This window comes from Dendropsophus ebraccatus, chromosome 6 (assembly GCF_027789765.1).
Source record: "Dendropsophus ebraccatus isolate aDenEbr1 chromosome 6, aDenEbr1.pat, whole genome shotgun sequence".
Lineage (NCBI taxonomy): Eukaryota > Metazoa > Chordata > Amphibia > Anura > Hylidae > Dendropsophus > Dendropsophus ebraccatus.
The window spans coordinates 95,287,440-95,296,368 of record NC_091459.1 but is presented as its reverse complement, the minus strand read 5'-3'; the positions used below and the strand labels follow the sequence as shown (position 1 = coordinate 95,296,368).

The 8,929-nt window shown below is 38.7% G+C and overlaps 1 long non-coding RNA gene across 1 annotated transcript; it reads right to left on the bottom strand.

Annotated features, from left to right (window-relative positions):
- Nucleotides 1-6,267: 6,267 nt before the first annotated feature.
- Nucleotides 6,268-8,364, bottom strand: LOC138794947 (uncharacterized). The gene is made up of 3 exons (XR_011363539.1): nucleotides 7,962-8,364; nucleotides 7,611-7,761; nucleotides 6,268-6,329 (listed from the first exon to the last, which is right to left on the bottom strand). It is a non-coding gene; the product is annotated as an uncharacterized lncRNA (long non-coding RNA).
- Nucleotides 8,365-8,929: the final 565 nt, after the last annotated feature.

Here is an 8,929-nt window from a genome sequence, read left to right as displayed (position 1 = left end):
CAGAGGGTGACAATACCAGACAGTCCATAAATCTGCCACTGTGACCTATTACAGATTATGGGTCACCACACAGGTCCATCTGCATATTTTTCAGGAAAATTTTCACACTAGGTTCATATAATGTTTTATGCTTTTATGTTGTGTATTTTTGCTGTATGTTAGGGCAGCACCTATCAGTGCGGGAGCTTTCTACTGCACCACTGTGTTCTACCAAGCATATATAACTGTGTATATTGGGGAGGATCTGTTCTAGCCACTCATTGGCTGAAGCGTTATTTCCTGCATGCTGAAACTATAGTAGGATGTGCTGCTCAGCCATAACACGGAACCACCAGGGTGGTTATGGTATGTTGCAGGGTCAGGGTAAGTAATAACCTTGGGGAGGTTGTGGCTTCTTTATTTTTGAGCCACTACTCCTATTTAGGTCATAATTATAAGAGCCAGGCATCATGGCTAGAAGAGCATTAATCACCATATGTGAAGCACCGAAGAGTGTTGTTGTGATTTGATTTTTATCATGGATAAATAAAGCTTAAAGTTTGGAGTGCTGGATTATTGACTATGCTTACCAACGCAACAGCTGACAAGAATCTAAAACTAAAAAAGAGTACAGATTTTTTTTATTATTATTGTATGTTTTCTATATGCCATCTTATTTATTTTTTGTTTGTTTTTTTGTTTAAATAAATAATTTTAGTTTTTGTTTTTACAAATACTAAAATGTCCAGTTTGTTTCAGGTTTTTATCTTATTTATCAAAGTTTTCTATTTTTTCCCCCTACCTTTCTTTGCGTCTCTTATAATAATTATCTCAGTTCTAAAATTATCTTAGTACATAAATATTTTCCGGAATGTAAAACCTATCGGTAATATTTTGCTTCTATTGTTTTAGTTACGTTTTGTTCCTTTTTGTATAGAGTTTTTCCTTATTTTCCTTTTGACATTTAGAAAGACAATGGATTGGCAGACTGATTATGTGGCAAAGCCCACGCTTCAATTCATGGGATGATTCATGATGATAATGCACCGATTCAAGATTTTCACTAAAACTACTAACCTTTTTAGTGCTGGCTATGATGGCCTTTTGACAGGCATTCACTGGTATTAAAGGCACCATTTTCTTATGTTGCATTTTTTTAAATATTCTCCTTTCTTTCCCAGAGTCACTTTCTAATTGCTCACTTGGCCGCAGTCCTGATAAATAAAGGCTGCTGTAAATAGTATCTTCTTCCTCATCTAGTAAAGTGGGGATATCCGCCTCTCTTAGGTTGTAGAATAGCCTAAGCCAGCCTCAAGTATCTGGTGCAGATACAGCAATTTTACCTCTTTTTGAATGATTATACCTGATTTGAAATGTAAAGTTATCATGAGTAAGAGCAGTTTGGGGATATAAGTTCTCCCGATTTAAGCTCAGTTGCTTGTCAAATTCTGAAATAGACTTATGATATTGATATGGTGAGTTTAGCTTCTATGAATTATTAACAAATTACATAGCTGATGAAAGGTTAAAGGGGTTGGTTACTTTATAGTAAAATTGTTTAGTATACAGTATTAGTAGGTGTACTTACTGTACTGACAGCAGCTTCCTGTGTACCTCATAGAGCTAAAAATCAGACTCCCCTCCTCCAGGCTGTGCTGCCCTGTTCTGTGATGTTCCTGTCCATAAAATGGCTGATATGGAGGAGCATGTGACCAAGCCCCACCCCCAGTGTCCACCTCTTAGCCTGTATTTGTTTATGGAGGACATAGGGGGTGGGGCTTGGTCACATGCTCCTCCATGTCCGCCATTTTATGGACAGAAACCAAACAGAGTAGGGCAGCCAAGCCTGGAGGAGAGCAGTCTGATTTAAGTTCTATGAGGTACACAATGAGCTGCTGTCAGTATATACAGTGAGTACAGTTACTAATACTGTATACTGACCTATTTTGCTATAAAGTGGCCAACCCCTTTAAGGCTTAGTTTTGCTATAGTCTTTAAACACACAAAAAAAAATTGCCCCTCCACCGATTTTTTTTCTTTTTACACTAATTTGTAACGTTTAAATGTTTCAGATCTATACCTTCTTTTTTTCTACCGCATAATTCAACTGCTCTTGATGCCACCAATTTTTAATCGCAGTATTAATGGTTTCATAACTTATAAGTCACAATGTCCTGCGGAAGCAAAGAAGCCCTAGACAATAGCATTACCAAGATTATGTTTATTCACTGGTTTGATGTGGAATGTTTAATCACTGGTCTTGTGGAATGAGGTGTTCGCCTTATGTAGGATATAATCCATGTTTTCCAAAATGTTCCACCTTTGATTAATCACTTCAAAGAATATTATCCCAGCTGCAAGGCGAATCCTTGTGTTCTTATTTGTCAGCAGTGTTTTGTGCCTTGCAGCAATCCCATGTTATGTTTAGCCAGTGTCTTGTGGAATCTTGTACATTTACCTTGAGTCAAGCAAGTGAACTCTACATTTCTTGAAACATTCAAAAATGGGATATTGGTGTGCTTTTTGTGACATTTTGGTAGTTTGAACACTCCTAGGAAGTTTTAGCACTATTTGTGCTTCATTGGCTCCCACTATAGTTGCCTCAAGTCTTAGTCATGGTTTTGTCAACCTATCCTATCTGGTAAATTTTAATGACTTAGCAAGTGTTGAAACTGACCCAATTGTCAATTTTAACCCCTTTTTGCACGAGGGTGTAACTGTACGTCCTCGCGCGGGTGGGGGAGTTCAGAGCAGGGCCGTGCGGCGACCCTGCTCTGAACCAACGTGGTCCCGGGTGCAGCATGTAGCCTGTGACTGCGGCTATTAGTGGGCACGGTCCGATCGCCGTGCCCGCTAATTAAGTCTTCAGATGCAGCTGTCAAAGTTGATAGCTGCATTTGAAGACTTACTGCAGCCATTCCCTAGTGGTCTAGTGGGGAGATCGCACCCCCGTGCCATTGTCACGGAGGACCGATCTCCGTGTCTGGTGCCGGCCCGGGTCTGCACCGTAATGGTGCTGACCAGCTACGGATTCTATTGCTTTTGGCTGCAGCAGCCAAAAGCAATAGAACACTGATCTCATCGATCTATGCTGTATAACTATACAGCATAGATCTCAATGAGAGATCAGTGTGCATATACTAAAAGTCCCCCCTACCCTAATAAAAGTTTGAATCACCCCCCTTTTCCCATGTTATAAATAAAAATAAATAAACATGTTTGGTATTGCCGCAAGCGTAATCGCAAAAAATATTAATCTATCATATTCCTGATCTCGTACGGTAAATGGAGAAAGCGCAAAAAATCCCAAAGTGCAAAATTGCGCCTTTTTGGTCGCATCAAATACAGGAAAATTGTAATAAAAAGCGATCAAAAAGTCACATATGCGCAATTAAGGTACCAATAGAAAGTGCACATCATGGGGCAAAAAATGACACCTCACACAGCCCCATAGACCAAGGGATAAAAGCCTTATAAGCCATGGAATAGAGCAATATTAAGGAACATATATTTGTTAACAATGGTTAGAATTTTTTACAAGCCATCAAATAAAATAAAAGTTATGCAAGTTGCATATCGTTTTAATTGTACTGACTTGAGGAACATGAATAACATGTCGGTTTTTCTATAGGACACACAGAGTAAAAACTGAGACGCAAAAACGAAAATTAGCGTGTTCCAGAAGGGGTTCATTGGTTACGTGGTCGATTTAGTAGCTATAATTTTAACCTTTTTACAATTTAAAATCAATGGCTTAGTTTCTGTTTATTTAGGTTATTTTTTATCTTTTATTAAAAAGAATATCTTAAGCATTCAAGGGTGCAAATAAGCAAGAATTAAAGAAATCAGGTGTTGCTGCAAATTTAGGTAGGCTTTCTGACCACAATGTCTAGACTTAGTTGTCTGTGAGAATGAAATTAAAGTTAACATGAATTCCCCCTTGATGGCGGGGCCAGCTGGGGAGAGAGAAACACACACACAGATTGGTGTATTATGGCGTTGTATTATTATTGGTGTGCAAGCTCTTTTTATTTATAAGAAAATTGTCCTAGGGCGGGAAGGACAAAAGGTCCAACTTTTACAGTAACATTGTGCATATCTTGACCAATCCTATGTGATTTAATACCAGTGCCCCCTAAGGCTATGCTCACACAATGTATCTTTTACATAAATCACATCCATTGTTGCAATTTGCAACAATGGCCATGGTTAACACAAAAGATACATTGTATTTGAATGAATGGAATCCCTGCCGCAGTGTATACACATAAGGGGAGAATTATCAAACTGGTGTAAAGAAGAGTTGTCTTAGTTGCCCCTAGCAACCAATCAGATTCCACCTTTCATTCCTCACAGATTCTTTGAAAAATGAAAGGTGGAATCTGATTGGTTGCTAGGGGCAACTAAGACAATTCTTCTTTACACCAGTTTGATAAATCTCCCCCATAGTATACACTCCGTTCGGAATTCCAACTGGCTGCATGGAAAACTGACATATCAGTTTTGTGTGGCCACTTTTCATTGAATAGTGGCCGCACAGACATGTCAGTTTACACAATGGAGAGTGCAGCTCCGGCTACACTCTCTATTGTGTGCTATGGTGAATTGGGATGCGGGCACACACAGATGTTCTCCCAGTACCAGCCGGGATGAAATTCACTAACACTGGCCATTCTGTGATACGGCCGGGTGACAGAACAGCCAGTGTCATACGTTGTGTAAACCTGGCCTAAAGAATGCAGAGAAATATCCAATTCACTTTGACATAGGTAAGAGACTTAGTGTAGATGTCCCCACTGCCCCGTGGCTTGTACAGCTTGCACTCTCAAGAAGGTCCATCCTAATACAGACTAGGGTCCTCTCCCCCCTAGCTGCAGCTAGTAGATGGTTATCCTCATCCTGTACTTGTACACAATTAGTTTACATGGCCAGTTATAGTTGTATCCATCAATAAAGAACAGGATACTGGTTGACTAGAGAGATGCCTTCAATGTAGCTCATGGGGGGATATTGTTTCCCACACTCCCTTTATGAATGAATAATAAAGAAGACATGCAGAACTTTGTGGTTTCCCTGTCAGCCGACGCCGGCTGTTTTACAACAGTGTCTGCTTGTTGCTCATTAGGTATAACATATGCTTTAGTTAATGGCAGCCTGCATTCCACTGAGAGGCTGACAGACAAGTAAGCTGCTGGCAATTAGTATTTCTGTGGCTTCCAATATATGTGAATGGCTCATCTTCAGATATGAGTATGTTAATATATGTTTTTCTGTCAATATTTATTTTTAGCTGCTATACAAATCCCCTAAACATTTTAAATCTGTAGCATTTCTATCATGTGTGCAGGTACCCAAAATGTTCTCTTTAGGCTTGGTTTACACATCTTCCATGTCTTGCGATTCAGCACCATACCTGATAGAAATAAATGCCAGCAAACCAGGATTCCATCCATATACAATAATTTATTAGGTCTTCACATACAGTTCAGTTGACGCGTTTCGGTCGTATGAATAAGGCTGCATGGCCGAAACACGTCAGCTGAACTGTTAAATCTGTATTTATGTGAAAACATAATAAATTATTGTAAATGGATGGAATCCTGGTTTGCTGGCCTCTATCATATGGTTCCTGGTGAAGCTTGCACTGCCATGCACCAGACGGGTGGATTGTCTGCAGGTGTGGTGAGCTGAACATTTTCTCCTATTGTGATAAAAATAAATGGGCATGTGGAATACTACAATGTCACTACAGGGAAGCAGACAGGGGATGAAAACAGCAAGTACTATGTGTTACTGTTTTAAGCAATGTGCTGGTGCATCTCTGGCAGGGACCTGACAAGAATGCTGTGGAAGAGGAGTAGGCAGGGTGAAAGAGGTGTGATGAAGAGCTAAGGGAATTTAATGCATTCTTGGAAAGTATTGCAAGGACATTCTGAGAAAGTATTGCAAGAACATGATAGGGAAGAGGATAACATACCAACAAAAGGAATAGAGTTTTGATGATTTCAGAACTGGCAGGTGGGCAATACATTATGCTGCATTTTATACCTTTTACCTGATGTTGGAATATCCCTTTAAATATTCCCTAGTATTCTCCGCTGGCCTCACTTGTGTATAAACCATCATGTATGCATGCAGTACCCCTGGACATTGTGAGAAATAAATAACATGTTTATGAAGCCAGTACAAAAAAGGAAAATTATACTGAGGGAATTTACTGTATATCATATATCATGCCTACAATGCAGGTAAATAATCATTTTACACTTTGTTTAATGATATGTGTAACCACCGATCTACAATGCTTTTCATGCACACATGTACATCTCCTCCTGCTGTTTCTTTTACTCCTGTGAAAATAAGAGAAAATGGAAAATATAATTAAAGACGCCAATCTTGTCCCTGGCATTCTGAAAATTTCAAGAACAAAGACAGTAAATGAGAGACATATTGTAGAATGTATTGCTAATATATATATATATATATATATATATATATATATATATATTACATTGGGTGAAATTGCGATAAGTTCAAGATAAGAACAGTTGTTAAAACTCGAGACGAGTAAAATTACAGTGAGTAACACTCTGCATTTGACTCCTAGTGCTTGGAGAAGATGGATGCTATAGGCTGTATCATAACTAGTAAAAACAGATCCTGTAGCCAAATTTATAGCATTACTTTCCCATTTTTCTGGTTCAGAAAAATTGGAATTTTTGTTTGTCCAGTAGTTCATTCAGCCACTGGGTGGATAAACTAAGGCCCCGTGCATAGTATAGTATCAGTGTTTTATGGATCACCCCACAAACTTCTGTCTCATTGTGACATTGGATGAGAATATAGCATGTTCTTTCGTGCCATAGTATTGCTTTTAGAAAATACCATGTTTAGCAGAAGCACCATATGGTGACACTCCATAAGTGTCTCCATAAGGCCTTATATATCATTCATATTTTACTGCCTATATAAGCTATACATTCTACTATGAAAAAATCTTGCAGGAGACTTTTCTTACATGAATTAATCTTTAAAAATAATAGAAAACTAAAAATAATCACTGATAATTTTCAAAAGAGATTTAACTTGTAGGCGTCAAATCCTGCAAAGTGTTCCGATGTGCTCTTCTTAATCGCTGTGAACTTTTACTATATTTCTCCCTTTGTTATTCTGACATTGAAATGGTTATCTCAGGAATATGACTGTAAAATATGCCAGGAAAGCACTTACAAGTGAAAGGTCTGTCTACCTTTCAGCACATAGTGTACTGACCTCTATACATTGTACTGATTGATAGTCTGCTGCCGCCTTCTTAAGCTACAGGAAAAAATGGTCTGGAAAGCATATTCCATTGAGGCATGATTAAGACGATTGCTGACAGAAACATTACATATATAATTGTTGCCTCAGAAATCAAATGTACCCAAATAACAGCTTATTCAGAGTTTTCTGTTTTTTGTTTGTTAATGTCTTGTATATTTGTAAATGCCATAAATCTGAAATAGATTGTAAGCTCTTGAGGGTAGGGCCCTCCCTCTTCTTTAAGGCAATTCTGTAATGTCCTATTTCTCTCTGTACATATACTCTTGAAATTGTAAAGTGCTCCTGATTTAAATGTATTGATGACCTACCTGCACAGAAGTGAAAGGGAGCTAAGCTGCAGTAGCCAAGCATGGCCACTGCACAGAATATGAAGCTATGTGTTTCCAGCTATACCCTGAGCATACTTGTAATGCACTTCGGTCATTTATTGATCTTCTGCCTTTTCAAAATACCTTCTGACTGCCGCAGTAAAATAAGATTAAAAAAAAAAAAAGATACAATGGTTAAGACTGAATTACACAATGGCTTTCCATCACGTGCAACACAATGGCAGGGAAACCATTTTGGATACATTGTGGATGTCTATAATCAAAAGTTTGCCTTTTAAAAGATAACAAATATCAAAACTTAGCATGCAATAGATTAAACCAGTAGCATACCTCCAATGAATGCAAACCACATAGCTCCTATGATGACAAAGGGTGGGGAGGCCAAGGGCCTCATGCTCCCAGACTCTTCCTGGCCCCCAGGCTTTGCAAATTTCATACGATTTGTGTCCTTTGGATGCCAATAAACGTGTCAACTCTTCTTTTTATTCGTGTGTTACCAGTTATGTACCAACGTCTTCAGGTGCCATATATAAAATCACTCCTAATAGACCTTTGTACACATTAAAATCTCTTATATTGATGTCCTTGGTGTCCCGAATCATTAAATGAAAGTCAAGATATTGATATTATTATCTTAGCATTTTTATATGTCTACAGCCCATGTGGTGAGTTATCCAATGTACTCAGTGTGCGCTTAGTATTATTTAAATGCATTGTACACAAAGGGGGAGAGTTATCAAACAGGTGTGAAGTAGAATTGTCTTAGTTGGCCCTAGCAACCAATCAGATTCTACCTTTCATTCCTCACAGACTCTTTGGAAAATGAAAGGTGGAATCTGATTGGTTGCTAGGGCCAACTAAGACAAATCTTCTTTACACCAGTTTGATAATTCTCCCCCATAGTGTAGTGGACAAAAGTCAGCTATGATGCTATGATTTTCTTCCCTGTATAAATCGGGGAAAAACTGTGCTTCTGTATGAAATTGTTTTGCTGAATGGAACAGATCCACTTTTTTACTAAACCACTTTCATTAATAAGGTCCTCTGTGTATAATACCAGTGTTGTCATGAATGCAACTTTGGTGCAGTCCTCGGTGCGTAAGGTACGACCGAGACTGCGATTTTGGCCATAATCTTCCATTTATTCTGTGTTTTGTTTGCCTTGTTTTTGCCCTGTCTGAACTGTGTCTTATTTCTTCTGGTCTGCTAATTGTTTTCCCTGCCCCACCCGTGTCTGTGATGCTAAGTTTCCTCTGGTCATGTAACAGTTAACCTGCCTTGCCTCAGTGATTGACAGC